Source organism: Somniosus microcephalus, chromosome 5, assembly GCF_052327205.1.
Source record: "Somniosus microcephalus isolate GS21.2 chromosome 5, FLI_Smic_1.0, whole genome shotgun sequence".
Taxonomy (NCBI): Eukaryota; Metazoa; Chordata; class Chondrichthyes; order Squaliformes; family Somniosidae; genus Somniosus; species Somniosus microcephalus.
The window spans coordinates 53,126,045-53,140,832 of NC_140991.1; the positions used below are offsets into that span (position 1 = coordinate 53,126,045).

Below are 14,788 nucleotides of genomic sequence, written 5' to 3' on the forward strand. Positions count from 1 at the left end.
AGCTCGGTCATTAGTGGTGCTGCCGAGCCACTCTTGGTGATGGACATTGAAGTCCCCCACCCAGAGTACATTCTGTGCCCTTGCTACTCTCAGTGCTTCTTTCAAGTGGTGCTCAACATGGAGGAGTACTAATTCATCAGCTGAGGGAGGCCGTTATGTGGTAATCAGCAGAAGGTTTCCTAACCCATGCTTGACCTGAAGCCATGAGACTTCATGGGTTATGGAGTCAATGTTGAGGACTCCCAGGGCCACTCCTTCCCAACATTATACCACAGTGTCGCCAGTGAGACAGGACATACCCAGGGATGGTGATGGAGGATTTTGGGACATTGGCCGAAAGGTATAATTCTGTTAGCATGACTGTGTCAGGCTGTTGCTTGACTAGTCTGTGGGACAGCTCTCCCAATTTTGGCACAAGTCCCCAGATGTTGGTGAGGCGGACTTTGCAGGGTCGACTGGGCTGGGTGTGCCATTGTCGTGTCCATAGCCGAGGTCGATGCCGAGTGGTCCATCCGATTTTATTCTTATTGTTTTTCGTAGCGGATTTTTACGGCAGTTAAGAGTCAACCACAGTGCTAATGAACCAAATGGGTTTTTACGGCTAATCTGATAGTTTTATGGTCACCATTACTGATACTAGCTTTTTATTCCAGATTTAAGAAAGAAAGACTTGCCTTTATATAGCGCCCTTCATAACCACCGGACGTCTCAAGGCGCTTTACAGTCAATGAAGTACTTTTTATTTTGAAGTGGAGTCGCTGTTGTAATGTGGGAAACGCAGCAGCCAATTTGCGCACAGCAAGGTCCCACCGGGCAACACTCCCCTACTCTTCTTTGAAATTACCATGGGATCTTTTGCGTCCACCTGAGAGAGCAGACGGGGCCTCGGGTTAATGTCTCATCTGAAAGACGGCACCTCCAACAGCGCAGCGCTCCCTCAGTACTGCACTGGAGTGTCAACCTACTTTTATATACTCAAATGTAAGAAGTCACACAACACCAGGTTATAGTCCAACAGCTTTATTTGAAATCACAAGCTTTCGGAGCGCTGCTCCTTCTTCAGGTGAAGTGGAGAAATGCATAAAGACACAGCTTATATAGTCAGAGAATCATGTCAGATGTTTACAGGTAACCTTTCCAACTGCCATTTATCACACCTCGGCAGAGAGATAATCACAGCAGTCAAAGGTGTGAATGGTGTCCAAACAGGTCAGTCAGGGAAACATTACATCAAAGAACAATGAGGTGGGGTCACAAGGGGTCAAATATTGCAGACGCTGGGGTCTGTATGAAAAACAAAAAAAGACAAAAACATTTTTTTTGGCTGGAAATCACAGCAGGTCCAGCCGCATCTGTGTAGAGAGAACAAGCCAATGTCGACTCGAGTCTGGATGACCCTGCATCAGGTGGGGTTACATGTAGCGTGACATGAACCCAAGATCTCGGTTGAGGCCGTCCTCATGGGTGCGGAACTTGGCTATCAGTTTCTGCTCGACGATTTTGCGTTGTCGTGTGTCTCGAAGGCCACCTTGGAGAATGCTTACCCGAAGATCGGAGGCTGAATGTCCTTGACTGCTGAAGTGTTCCCCGACTGGGAGGGAACACTCCTGCCTGGTGATTGTTGTGCGGTGTCCGTTCATCCGTTGTCGCAGTGTCTGCACGGTCTCGCCGATGTACCATGCTCCGGGGCATCCTTTCCTGCAACGTATGAGGTAGACAACGTTGGCCGAGTCACATGAGTATGTACCATGTACCTGGTGGGTGGTTTCCTCACGTGTGATGATGGTATCTGTGTTGATGATCTGGCATGTCTTGCAGAGGTTGCTGTGGCAGGGTTGTGTGGTGTCGTGGTTGCTGTTCTCCTGAAAGCTGGGTAATTTGCTGCGAGCGATGGTCTGTTTGAGGTTAGGCGGCTGTTTGAAAGCGAGTAGTGGAGGCGTGGGGATGGCCTTAGCGAGGTGTTCGCCGTCATCGATGACATGTTGAAGGCTGCGAAGAACATGGCGTAGTTTCTCTGCTCCGGGGAAGTACTGGACAACGAAGGGTACTCTGTTGGTTGTGTCCCGTGTTTGTCTTCTGAGGAGGTCTATGCGATTTTTCGCTGTGGCCCGTCGGAACTGTCGATCGACGAGTCGAGCGTCATATCCCGTTCTTACAAGGGCGTCTTTCAGTGCCTCCTCTGCTTTTCTTCAAATCGTGTCAAGGGATCTTTTACATGAAGTATATACATGAAGTGGTCAAAATTTAAAAGGAGTAAAGAGACAGAGAAAACTAGGAATTCTTTACACAACATTTTAAAATTGGAAGAAGTTGATATAGCTGTCAAATAAAAACATATGGGATCCTAGGTTTTATAAATAACAAGAAAGACTTGCATTTATATAGCGCCTTTCATAATCTCAGAACGTTCCAAAGCGCTTTACAGCCAATGAAGTGCTTTTGAAGTGTAGTCGCTGTTGTAATGTAGGAAATAGGGGCACAGAGTAAAAAAGCAACGAGATATAAATAATTGATTAGGCCAGAATTAGGAAATTTTATCCAGTTTCTTACTTTACTTTAGGAGGAATATCAAGGCCAAATTAAAATAGTGAAGAAGGAGAACTTCTATGCCAAGTGGCACTGTAATACACAGGAACTATGATTGTAAGTGCCATGCTATATGCATGTATGGTACCCTCGAAGCTGGGTTTGGAATTGCCTGTCAAATCATTCAGTTAGAATTTTCTTTCAGTATTTGCAGCTTACCTCTTAATCCACCCACAACTTTAATTGAACAGTTCCCACACAGTTAATTTGTTTTGCCTTGCATTATATACATGCTGATAAGGTACCCTTTCTGTGCCCAAGGCCTTTGCCAAATATTGTTCTTAAATCAGTCATTGTGTTGGTCCATGGTCATCCACTCTCCTTCCCGATAGAGAAGGCCATAGACCTGACCCTGTTACCCCAACAAACAGGATGGCGGTGTTTGGGGACTTGCTGCACAGCGACATCATTTGTTAAAAAAAAATCATCCTTGTGTATATAAAAGCCTTGATTTATGTGATCGGCTCCATATCTGAACTGTGATCAATTTGTGATTACATAACTGACCCCAAACTATGTGAAGTGATCCCTTTGATTTTTTAAATTCTGTCTCTGTGTATATGTACCGAGTAGATAAACAACTGTAACTGTGTATCTACCAGGAGATCCAGGAGCTAATAAGCTGCAAGCGCAAGGCATTCCTGATCTGGAAACAGCAACACAACTCGAGAGCAAGAAAGCAGCTGCACAGACGCCTGAAGGCTGAGGTCCAACAACAAACTCATGACCTAAAGAACAGATGGTGGGTGGAGAAAGCGCAGGACATCCAGCAGCTAGCCGACAACCACGACATGCGTGGATTCTTTAGTGCAGTCAAGACCATCTACGGCCTAAGCACCCAAGGTCCTACCCCATTGCGGGCCAAGAACAGAGAGGTACTCATCAAGGACAGGGAGGCAGTCAGTGCCCGCCGGAAGGAGCACTTCAAAGATCTCCTTAACCGAGACTCTGTCTTCGACATGAGTGTCCTCAATTCCATCCCGCAGCATGCTACCCACCACCATCTCAGCACAACCCCAGCCCGGCATGAGGTTGAAAAGGCCATCTGACAACTGATGAACAACAAGGCCTCAGGAGCAGATGGAATCCCTGCCGAGGCACTAAAGCATGGCAGAGAAGCACTACTGGCGCGAATTCATGAACTCATTTCTCTTATCTGGAAGGAGAGCATGCCAAGGGATCTCAGAGACGCCGTAATTGTGACCATCTTCAAGAAAGGTGACAAGTCCGATTGCGGTAATTACAGAGGAGTTTCCCTGCTGTCTGCCACAGGGAAAGTCATCGCAAAAATCCTCCTCAATCGCCTTCTCCCAGTGGCTGAAGAGCTCCTCCCAGAGTCGCAATGCGGATTCCCCCCCCACTAAGGGGCACAATGGACATGATCTTCACCACGCTTCAATTACAAGAGAAATGCAGAGAACAGCACCAACCGCTGTACATGGCCTTCTTTGACCTCACAAAGGCCTTCGACACTGTCAACCATGAGGGATTATGGAGTGTCCTCCTCAAATTCGGCTGCCCTCAAAAGTTTGTCACCATCCTCCGCCTGCTTCACGACGACATGCAAGCCGTGATCCTGACCAATGGTTCCACCACAGACGCAATTCACGTACGGACCAGGGTCAAGCAAGGCTGTGTCATCACACCGATGCTCTTCTCGATCTTCCTTGCTGCAATGCTCCATCTCACCCTCAGTAAGCTCCCCGCTGGAGTGGAGCTAATTTACAGAACAAACAAGAAACTGTTCAACCTCCGTTGCCTCCAGTCCAGATCCAAGGTCGTCCCATCCTCTGTCGTCGAATTACAGTACGCAGATGATGCTTGCGTCTGCGCTCACTCGGAAGTCGAACTCCAAACCATCGTCAACACCTTCACCAAAGCATACGAGAGCATGGGCCTTACACTAAACATCCGTAAGTCAAAGGTCCTCTACCAACCTGCCCCCGCCACACAGTACTGCCCCCCAATTATCAAAATCCACAACAAAGCCTTGGACAACGTGGACCACTTTCCATACCTCGGGGGCCTACTGTCAACAAGGGCTGATGTCGATGACGAAGTCTAACACTGCCTTCAGTGTGCCAGTGCAGCCTTCAGTCACCTGAGGAAGAGAGTGTTTGAAGACCAGGACCTCAAACCCGGCACTAAGCTCATGGTCTACAGAGCAGCAGTGATACCCGCCCTGTTGTATGCCTCAGAGACATGGACCATGTACAGCAGGCACCTCAAAGCACTGGAGAGGTACCACCATCGCTGCCTCCGCAAGATCCTGCAAATCCATTGGCAGGATAGGTGCACCAATGTCAGTATTCTCACTCAGGGCAACATCCCCAGCATTGAAGCTTTGACCATGCTCGATCAGCTCTGATGGACGGGTCACATCGTCCGCATGCCCGATACGAGACTCCCAAAATAAACTCTCTACTCGGAGCTCCGACACGGCAAGAGAGCTCGAGGTGGGCAGAGGAAATGCTTCAAGGACACCCTCAAAGCCTCCTTGAAAAAGTGCAACATCCTCACCAACACCTGGGAATCCCTGGCCCAGGACTGTACAAAGTGGAGGAGAAGCATCCAGGAAGGCGCCGAACACCTTGAGTCTCTTCGTCAGGAGCAAGCGGAAGCCAAGCGCAGGCAGCGCAAGGAGCACACGTCAACCCAAGCGCCCCACCCACCCGCCTCTTCAACCACTGTCTGCCCCATTGTGACAGAGACTGTAGGTCCCGCATTGGACTCATCAGTCACCTGAGAACTCATTTTATTGTGGAAGCAAGTCATTCTCGGTTCCGAGGGACTGCCTAAGAAGAAGATATATCATATGCAAAGAGCACAAGCTTAATAAAAAGAGTAAATCATAAATAAGAAATAGGTGCAACAGAAATAAACAGTATTAGCAATGTAATGTAATGAATAATGCATTCATCAAATCTATTTATTTCTCTTTTACATTCTTTATGTATAACACTGTGTGGCAGCAATTATTTAGATTTTTCACAGGAGGGAATGAGATGGACAGAATAATGCAGAGAGCAGCTTAATCAGTTGGGACAGGAGTGATTTGGTTTCCAAATAGAGTGCGAGAAACAAAACGAGGAAAGGCTGGAAATACAACACAGGTCCATCAGCACCTGTAGAGAGAAAAGGCACGCATGCAAGCAAAACTCTCTGGGGAATCAGAACTGGATGTATTTCTGCCATTTCCTGAGATTTGGCTTCCAGTCTGTCACAAGCCTATTACCAGCACGTGCCTGGACCGTCATCAGTGTGAAACCAAACCCCCAAATGGATTTTGTTTACTCTTGCACGGAGGCAGTGGAAGTTATGTTACAGTTATATAATGCTCTGGTTAGGCCCCATCTGGAGCACTGCATTCAGTTCTGGGCACTGCATACCAGGAAGATATATTGGCTTTGGAGGGGGTGCAGCGCAGATTCACCACAATGATACCGGGGCTAAGTTGCACAGGGCTTGTAAGCCCCTGAGTATAGAAGATTAATGGGTGGTCTAATTGAGGTCTTTTAAAGAAAGAAAAGACCTGCATTTATATAGCGCCTTTCACGGCCACCAGACGTCTCAAAGCGCTTTACAGCCAATGAAGTACTTTTTTGAAGTGGAGTCACTGTTGTAATGATGATTAAAGGAGTTGATAGGTTAGATAGAGAGAAACGATTTCCACTGGTGGGGTAAGTCCAGAGCAAGGGGGCATGACCATAAAATTAGTGCCAGGCCATTCAGGGGTGATGTCAAGGAGCACATCGTCATACAAAGGGTAGTGGAAATCTGGAACTCTCTCCCTGCAAACAACCTTTGAGGCTAGGTCAACTGAAAAGTTCAAAACTGAGGAGATTTTTGTTAGGCAAGTATATTAAGGGTTACGGAACCAAGGAAAGTAGATGGGGATACAGATCAGTCATGACTAATCTTGACTAATCTACTGGAATTTTTTGAGGATGTAACTGGTAAAATAGATAAGGGAGAACCAGTGGATGTGGTGTATTTGGACTTTCAGAAGGCTTTCTATAAGGTCCCGCATAAGAGATTAGCATGCAAAATTAAGGCACATGGGATTGGGGGCAAGGTATTGACTTGGATAGAGAACTGGTTGGCGGACAGAAAGCAAAGAGTTGGAATAAACGGGTCGTTTTCCGAGTGGCAGGCAGTGACTAGTGGGGTACCACAAGGATCGGTCCTAGGACCCCAGCTGTTCACAATATATATTAATGATCTGGACGAGGGAATTGGATGTAATATCTCCAAATTTGCAGACGACACAAAGCTGGGGGGGAGGGTATGCTGTGAGGAGGATGTCGTGAAACTCCAGCACGATTTGGACAGGTTGGGTGATTGGGCAGAAACATGGCAAATGCACTATAATGTGGATAAATGTGAGGTTATCCACTTTGGTGGCAAAAACAGGAAGGCAGATTATTATTTGAATGGTAATAGTTTGGGAGAAGGGGAAGTGCAAAGAGACCTGGGTGTTCTTGTACACCAGTCGCTGAAGGTAAGCATGCAGGTGCAGCAGGCGGTTAAGAAGGCAAATGGTATGTTGGCCTTCGTAGCAAGAGGGTTCAAGTACAAGAACAAGGATGTCTTGCTACAGTTGTACAGGGCCTTGGTGAGACCACACCTTGAGTATTGTGTGCAGTTTTGGTCGCCTTACCTGAGGAAGGACGTTCTTGCCATGGAAGGAGTGCAGCGAAGATTCACCAGGCTGATACCTGGGATGGCAGGAATGACGTATGAGGAGAGATTGGGTCGATTGGGCTTATACTCACTGGAGTTTAGGAGATTGAGAGGGGATCTCATCGAAACCTATAAAATTCTGTCAGGCCTGGACAGACTAGATGCAGGAAGGATGTTTCTGATGGCTGGGGAGTCCAGAACCAGGGGCCATAGTCTAAGGATAAGGGGTAAGCCATTTAGGACTGAAATGAGGAGGAATTTCTTCACCCAGAGAGTGGTGAACCTGTGGAATTCTCTGCCACAGAGGGCGGTGGAGGTCAGTTCATTAAGTATATTCAAGAAAGAGTTGGATATATTTCTTGAGGCTAAAGGGATCAAGGGATATGGGGAGAAGGCAGGGACCGGGTACTGAATTTGGATGATCAGCCATGATCTCATTGAATGGCGGAGCAGGCTCGAAGGGCCGAATGGCCTACTCCTGCTCCTATCTTCTATGTATCTATGTATCTATGTAACTGAATGGCAGAACAGTCTTGAGGGTCTGAATGGCTACTCCTCTTCCTATGGTACTGAACTGAAATGCAGAAATCATCCACAATCCACATTTCAGGAAATCTGAAATCCAGGACATAAACTGTGGGAATTTTAGACAGCGTAGAAAACAAGTAAACAAAGAAAGACAAATACACAAAGGTTTCAAACCCTTGTAGTGTTGGATGCTCCAGGGAATTCCATACTCACTGGGGTGGCCATTTTATAAAAACATTTCAACTGATAGTCAATATGAGGCTCAAGAATCAACTGGCATTAAAGTAGTGATCAGAGTGCAGTAGAGGGTGCTTCTTATGTTGGAGCTGAGGCATATTGTTTGGATTCAGACTAGCTTTATTATTGTAACATTGTAATGTTAACAAATATTGATTTTAGGAATTTATAAGTAAGATTATTTCTGCTCTGTGTCTCTTTCATCGTTATACTTTCTTCCTTCTCTATTTCCTCTTTCATCTATAGGGTTAAAATTGGATTACACCCGAAAACGATCGGGGGGATCGTGATGCGCGATCACCCCGTGCCCATTGAAAGGAATGTAGGCAGAATGCAAACTTTGTGCTGCCAGCTAATTATAATGATTGTAGCATTAAGCCCTGCGCTAAACGCACTGCTGAGTGGCTGAAAGCTCAGCAGGGGGCCCAAGTTTATGCAAGGCTAGCACCAATGAAAACTAGCCTCCACTTCTTAAAGGCAGTCTGCACCTTTTAAAGGGGAAGTGCATTCTGCCTGAAACAGCTCATGCAACTAACTGGGGGGGACGCTGCAAATGTCACAACAGGGGAGAGAGCATGCACCAAGGTTCTCTGATGCAGCACTGGAGGCCTTGGTGCAGGAAGTGGAAAGGAGGAGAGAGGTCCTATTTCCACAGGGGGCCAGGAGGCCCTCCAGGCAAACTCGAAAATGCCAATGGGAGCAGATAGCCACAGCAGTGTCGCCCCGAGGAGCTGGCTGCAGTGTAGGAAGAAGTTTAATGACATTGAGTGGTCAAGGTCAGTGAATTAATCTTCAAATGCCGTACCCCACCACCTGCACCACTAGCCTCACACATTGCTCAATGCACCACACCCCATCACTCAGTTACCAACAATCTCTACCAAGCACGACTCATACATCACATTCATAGCTTCACCTCACACACTTACCACTGCTGCAAGACTCACACCCGCATCTCACAGCTTGCACACACTGTCAGCTATTCAACCATGACAGGCACATCACCCAAACACTGACACTCTTTTTTTTTATTAGTTCATGGGATGTGGACGGCACTGATAAGGCCAACATTTATTGCCCATCCCTAGTTGCCCTTGACACACTTCCCTTTCTCTTGCAGAACAAAGTGGTTCACAATCAGAGCCCACAGGGGCTACCCGAAGGGGCACAGGCGCTCCTGCATAATCTCACCCCCCGGAGAAGATGGTGCTGGCCATTCTTGGCAGGGCAATTGCTGAGCCCATGGCCAGCAGCAGGGCTGAAGCTATCCAAGATGACAGTATCCTCATACCTAATCCTCCTTCTCACATCCCACTTCCACCTCATCCCACAATCTCTTCTGACTTACAAGCTGCAGATGGTGTAAGCTTGCTTTCCCCACCTCCCATCACCACAACCTTTACCCGTGTGTCTTCTTCCTTTCAGATAGCCAAAAGCTGCCACCTGGCCAGGCACTGGTGAAGGAGCAGGAAGACAGTGATCATGAAGATACAGCGTCACTTGATTTCACACTCACAGCCCAGCCACCAGCTCAGATACCTCCATTTGAATCATTGAAACTTATAAAATTCTAACAGGACTAGACAGACTAGATGCAGGAAGGATGTTCCCGATGGCAGGGGAGTCCAGAACCAGGGGTCACAGTCTAAGGATAAGGGATAAGCCATTTAGGACAGAGATGAGGAGGAATTTCTTCACCCAGAGAGGGGTGAACCTGTGGAATTCTCTACCACAGAAGGCAGTAGAGGCCAATTCATTAAATATATTCAAGAAGGAGTTAGATATATTTCTTAAGGCTAAAGGGATCAAGGGATATGGGGAGAAAGCAGGGACAGGGCACTGAGTTTGGATGATCAGCCATGATCTCATTGAATGGCGGAGCAGGCTCGAGGGGCCGAATGGCCTACTCCTGCTCCTATCTTCTATGTTTCTATGTTTAACCCCCAGAGGGTTTTAGGTGGGCGGGGAGGGGGTGAGTGCAAACCAAATTACCAGGGCTTTTATTTTAACTCTTGGGCCGGTCAGCTGCCTGCCTGAAAGCTTTCCAACTCGCCACCTTTTTCTCTTCATTTAAGAACCTACTTAAAACTCAACTCGTTGACCAAGCACCCGCCTATTTTTTTGTTTGGCATCTATTTTTGTCTGATTACGCCTCTGTGAAGCGCCTTGGGATGTTTTTCTATGTTAAAGGTGCTATATAAATGCAAGTTGTTGTTATTATAGTATAAGTTGCAGGTGACAAGGGCACCTGCCCTAAGCCAACGACGTCCTCTTTAAATATGCAGATCAGGCTCGATGACATCATCAGGGCCTGATCTGCCATCTTAACCTGAGGCCTGAGCAGGGGAATCTGTGATGTTTTCCTTGCCAGGCAAAACGTGGCCAGAAGAGGCCCAGCAAAGTAAGTTTTTGTATTTTTTTTTAGTTTCTTTACAGGCCAAGAGGAGCAGGAGTGCTCCTCCAAGTCCCACACAGAAAAATTTGGGCCTCCCCTGCCCAGGGCTTCCTGCACCCACCCCCAACTCTGCTGGAGCACTTGCATTGTGCCGGGGACCGTGCCCCTGGGTCTCGGCGATGGCCTCCTGCTGCCCGATTTTAACAGCCGGGCAGCCGCTTCCTGCCAACTACTTGGTCGTTTTGGTCGGGAAGTCGGCAAGCGGCCTGCTAATGAGGCCTGGTCATTAAAATCAGCCGAGCCAGCCTGCTGGAGTTAAAATTCAACCGCTCAGCCCAACCCTGTTTACCATTATCTGAAAATCTAGACTACAATCTCTTCTTATAACTATTAGATTGGTATGGTAATTCAGATAAATTAACCTCCCACTTAAAATCAATTTGCAGGTTCAAATTGCATATAAAATCAACTTTGTATCATATGCAAAATTACCTTCATTTCTTGCAAAAGAGTCTATTTTGCATAAAATTAAACAGATAAGATCAATACTCACTTAAGATCAGACTTTAGACTGCAATTTGAGTCTTGTCTCATTTAAGATACATTTTCTGCCTTTCTTCCCATACCACTGTGGTTTGCCAATAGCTAAAAACAATGCTCCAGTTCAGTGGAGCTGGTTGTGCAAGTGCAGTTGCACTTTCACTTACTGGATATACTGAGTAAAATATCACCCTAGAAAGGGTGTGTTGTGAGAGGGATTTCTCCTTTGCTATGTTTGTGTGTTTTGTGGTATGTGTGCATGGAGAGAGACAATTTGAATAATGGATACCAATATCTTACACTTTTAGAAATTAATTTTGATAATGACTTTGATCGAGCAAGAATCATACAGCACAGAACAAGGCCATTTGGCCCATCATGTCTGTGCCGGCTATTTGAAAGAGCTATGCCATTAGTGTTATGAATGTGTATGTAGCAGGGAACTGGATGGTACGATGGCTTGGGCTATTTCATCTATGGGTTCTTAGTTTGAAACCAGCTTAGAATCATAGAGGTGAACTTTTACTTACTGGCACGCTGGGAGTGGGGGGTAGGACGTTCTGGTAGCACGGGGGAAAGAGATTTAACTCCACAGCGTGCGTTTTATGTCATTGACAGGTTCCCTGCCCAGAAGTCAGCCTGATTGACAGGCTTGGCTTCCAGTCGGGCAGGGAGCACAGGACCAGGTAGGTCTGATCCCCAACCCCTGGGGTGAAGGGGGGGTCCCATCCCAGGGGGATTTGTATGGGGGGGTGCGGTCTGATGGTGGGGGAGCTTGGGGGGCCGGGAAGAAGCACAGCTGCTCCTCCTGGCCCACAAGATTGCTCCCTGAGGCCTGTCTTCGCCTTGCTGCAGCTGTCGGGTTTTCTGAGGCCCGGGAAACCCGGCCAGCCACAGTAAAACTTGCACAGCAGGTTAAATCTGAGGATTCCAGATTCAATAACATATTTAAATGCTAACCCGCCTCCTGGGAGCGGGTTGGCTGCCTGCCCCATGTTCCACCTCGGGTAAAACCCGAAAGTTAGCGGGTTGGAGCTGGCTTCTTGACATGCCTCGGATTTTTGGCCATTTAACTCCCCACTCTCACCCGCGTTAAATTCCCCCATAGGGCTTAAACCTTCTTCTCTCTACCAGATATAAGTGTCTTAAGAGAAATGAGTTGAACAGCTTCACCCTACTTCCTGAGGGTGTGGATCACACGACAAACCTGTTCATCATTCACCACATGTTAACATTTGGCTAGATTCCACCTGTCCCAAAGGTGCCCCCTTCACTTACTCCTTGGCACCTTTGATGCCCTTGCTCGCCCAGCTGCCCATTTCTGAAAAGTCTCTCTGTGTCTCTGACATTCTTTCTCTCTTTCCATTGTAAGAATCCCTTTCATTGTTTCCAAGATCCACGAGCCCAGTGTTTCCATCTTTTCCTGCTGTCTTGAAGTTTCCAATTCTAACTGTGTCTCCAGTCCTTCCTCAGTGCTGTGCCAAGAACAGTCTCAAAATTGTTTGGAAAATTGACAGTTACTCTAAGAACAACAAACAACTTTTCACATGTGTACGGGGTGGGGGGTTTTCTGATACCAGGGGGATTGCAGTATGTACAGGAAAACACCAATTAAAATTTGCTCTGCGCTGGGACAATACCAGTCTGTGTCAGTCCTCATTTGGCAGGTGTGAGCACTTCAACGTGGGAACAATGGCTGTGTGTGGTCCTGAAGGGTGAAAAGGAGCTTTCCTGTTACAGATTCAAACCTACCAAACCGTCCGCAACAGAAACAATTTGAAGTTGATGTTTATTCTGATAACGCCAGTAAAACACGAAAAATAAGGAAACCCAGATACAAGAAGAAGTCCTTGATTACATATTTATCAGGTACACCTATGATTCTCTTGCTAAAGGTGTGGTGGTCAAGGCTTACTATATAATAACATCATTTTACCGAACCTCAATGGTATTCCAGAGAAAGCTTTCATTCTGTCTGTCAAATAACATGAAGCTGCTCCATCAGGGATGAAACCACAAATCTCTTCGTTTTTTATTCACCCTTATTTTTAAACAAAGAACAAACCGTAAACATCGATTAGCCTTGTGTTATCGAATAAAATAGCACAAAGAATCACATAAAACTAGAAAATCAAAACCTCGAAGTACAATTTAACTGTGACTAGTAACCAGCTATTAAATAAACAGCCTGGGGCCGATAGGGCGATGGGAGACACGGAGGATCCAGTACTTCGATATTCAACATGCTAAAAGGCACTCAACGTGCCAAATTATGCACAGCTGGTGTGTAGGGCACTGCAAGCCTTTGGACAAACTATTTTAAATGAGCATCAGCTTCTTACTGAACATCACCTAGGGGGATTAAAAGGGAATACTTTTAAGAAAGGGGACTTTCACCATTGAGTTTGAAAAAGTAACTGAGCAATGAAAGGAATCCTTCCAATGATGTGTGAACGGACTCTGCAACTAGTCACTGTAATGCAGGTGATCCCTGCCTTACGGTAGCTGTTGGGTAGCAGCACAATACACCACCTGGTTGGCATGCAGAGTGTTTGAGGTGAAGAGCTCCGTATCGAGAGAGAAGGACGGGATATGGCCAAATACCTTTCTCCGCGTCTCCTCCCGCCTTTGCCACCTGCAGCGTGGAGTCCCGCTCCCTCTGACAATGGCTGCCTCCTCCAGTGGTGTCGGCAGTTGTGCGGCAGCTGCTCCTCCTCCTCCTGTTTTGGTCATCTCCCTCCTGTTGTGCGTGAGCTTGCCCTGCAAGAAGAGTGGAAGTGGGTTAGTGTGTGGCCCGTTGAAGGGCTTTGAAGAAGATTGAGGCAGCTTTGCATAGTGTGTATGGTGAGAGAAAGAGGTAGCAGGTGTGGGGAAGAGGGGGGCAGTAGTTTTGGAGGACAGTAGCAGGTGCTGAGTGTACACGTGCAGCAGAAGGATGTGCAGTGAAGTGTGCTGCTGTGATGGGAAGTAGGGGAGGGGAGGTTTGCTAGTGCTGGGGCAACAGTGGAGAGGTGCAGGGATATGCAGAGAGTAAGAGGTGAATTTGATTCTTATCTTATCAGCACTGCTCAGGTCAATAAATGTCCTGCTGCACTGCTTCCAGGTCCTGGGAACGATGGGGATAACTTTAACCCCCAAAAACAGGTGGGTTGAGAATGGATGGGATGATAAAATATGTTTAAATTTCATACCCAACCTCAACCCGCCCACTTCCGGTTTTAACGGAAGTGGGATGGGAAGGCGGACAGCCAAGCCACTCCCAGGAGGTGGGTTGGCCATTTAAATATTATAATGAGGCTGCGTGCCTCATATTTAACCTGTCTTTCATGTTTAACCCTGGCCGGCCGGGTTTCCTGGGCCTCTGGAAGCCCGGCAGCTAAAGGGAGGCTAAGACAGCTTCATGGAAGAGGTAAGTGCCTTTATAGCACTGCTTGTGGGCCAGGAGGAGCAGGAGCACTTCCTCCCAGCCCACCAAGCTTATTTGCTTCCCTGCCCACCACTGAACCACTGACTCCTCCGCCATCGGACCCACATCAGGGATCAGAGGCCCCCCCCCCCCGCCACTCCGCAAAGAATCCTCCCACAATCGGACCGCCCTCCCCCACCACCCCCGCTGGGATCGGGGATTGGACCACCCCCAAGTGATCGGCAACCCACCCCCCCCCCCCACCCTCCCCAAGTTACAGAACCCCGGCCAAAACTCCCTCACCCCGCACCCCTCCCCCGCTCGCAAGAGCTGCCTCACTAAATATCGGGGCCAATGCTTCTGGCATTGAGGCTCTCTGCCAGCTCTCTTCACTGTTGCTGTGATTTACCTGG

General features: G+C 47.5%; 1 long non-coding RNA gene across 1 annotated transcript in view; it reads right to left on the minus strand.

Moving 5' to 3' along the window:
- Positions 1–1,024: 1,024 nt before the first annotated feature.
- Positions 1,025–14,788, minus strand: part of LOC147117035 (uncharacterized) — a 40,423-nt gene continuing 26,659 nt past the window's right edge. Inside the window, exons 2-3 of the long non-coding RNA XR_015078270.1 lie at positions 13,574–13,729; positions 1,025–2,208 (exon numbers count right to left, since the gene is read on the minus strand). This is a non-coding gene — a long non-coding RNA (uncharacterized LOC147117035). The remainder of the gene's footprint in view (positions 2,209–13,573; positions 13,730–14,788) is intronic.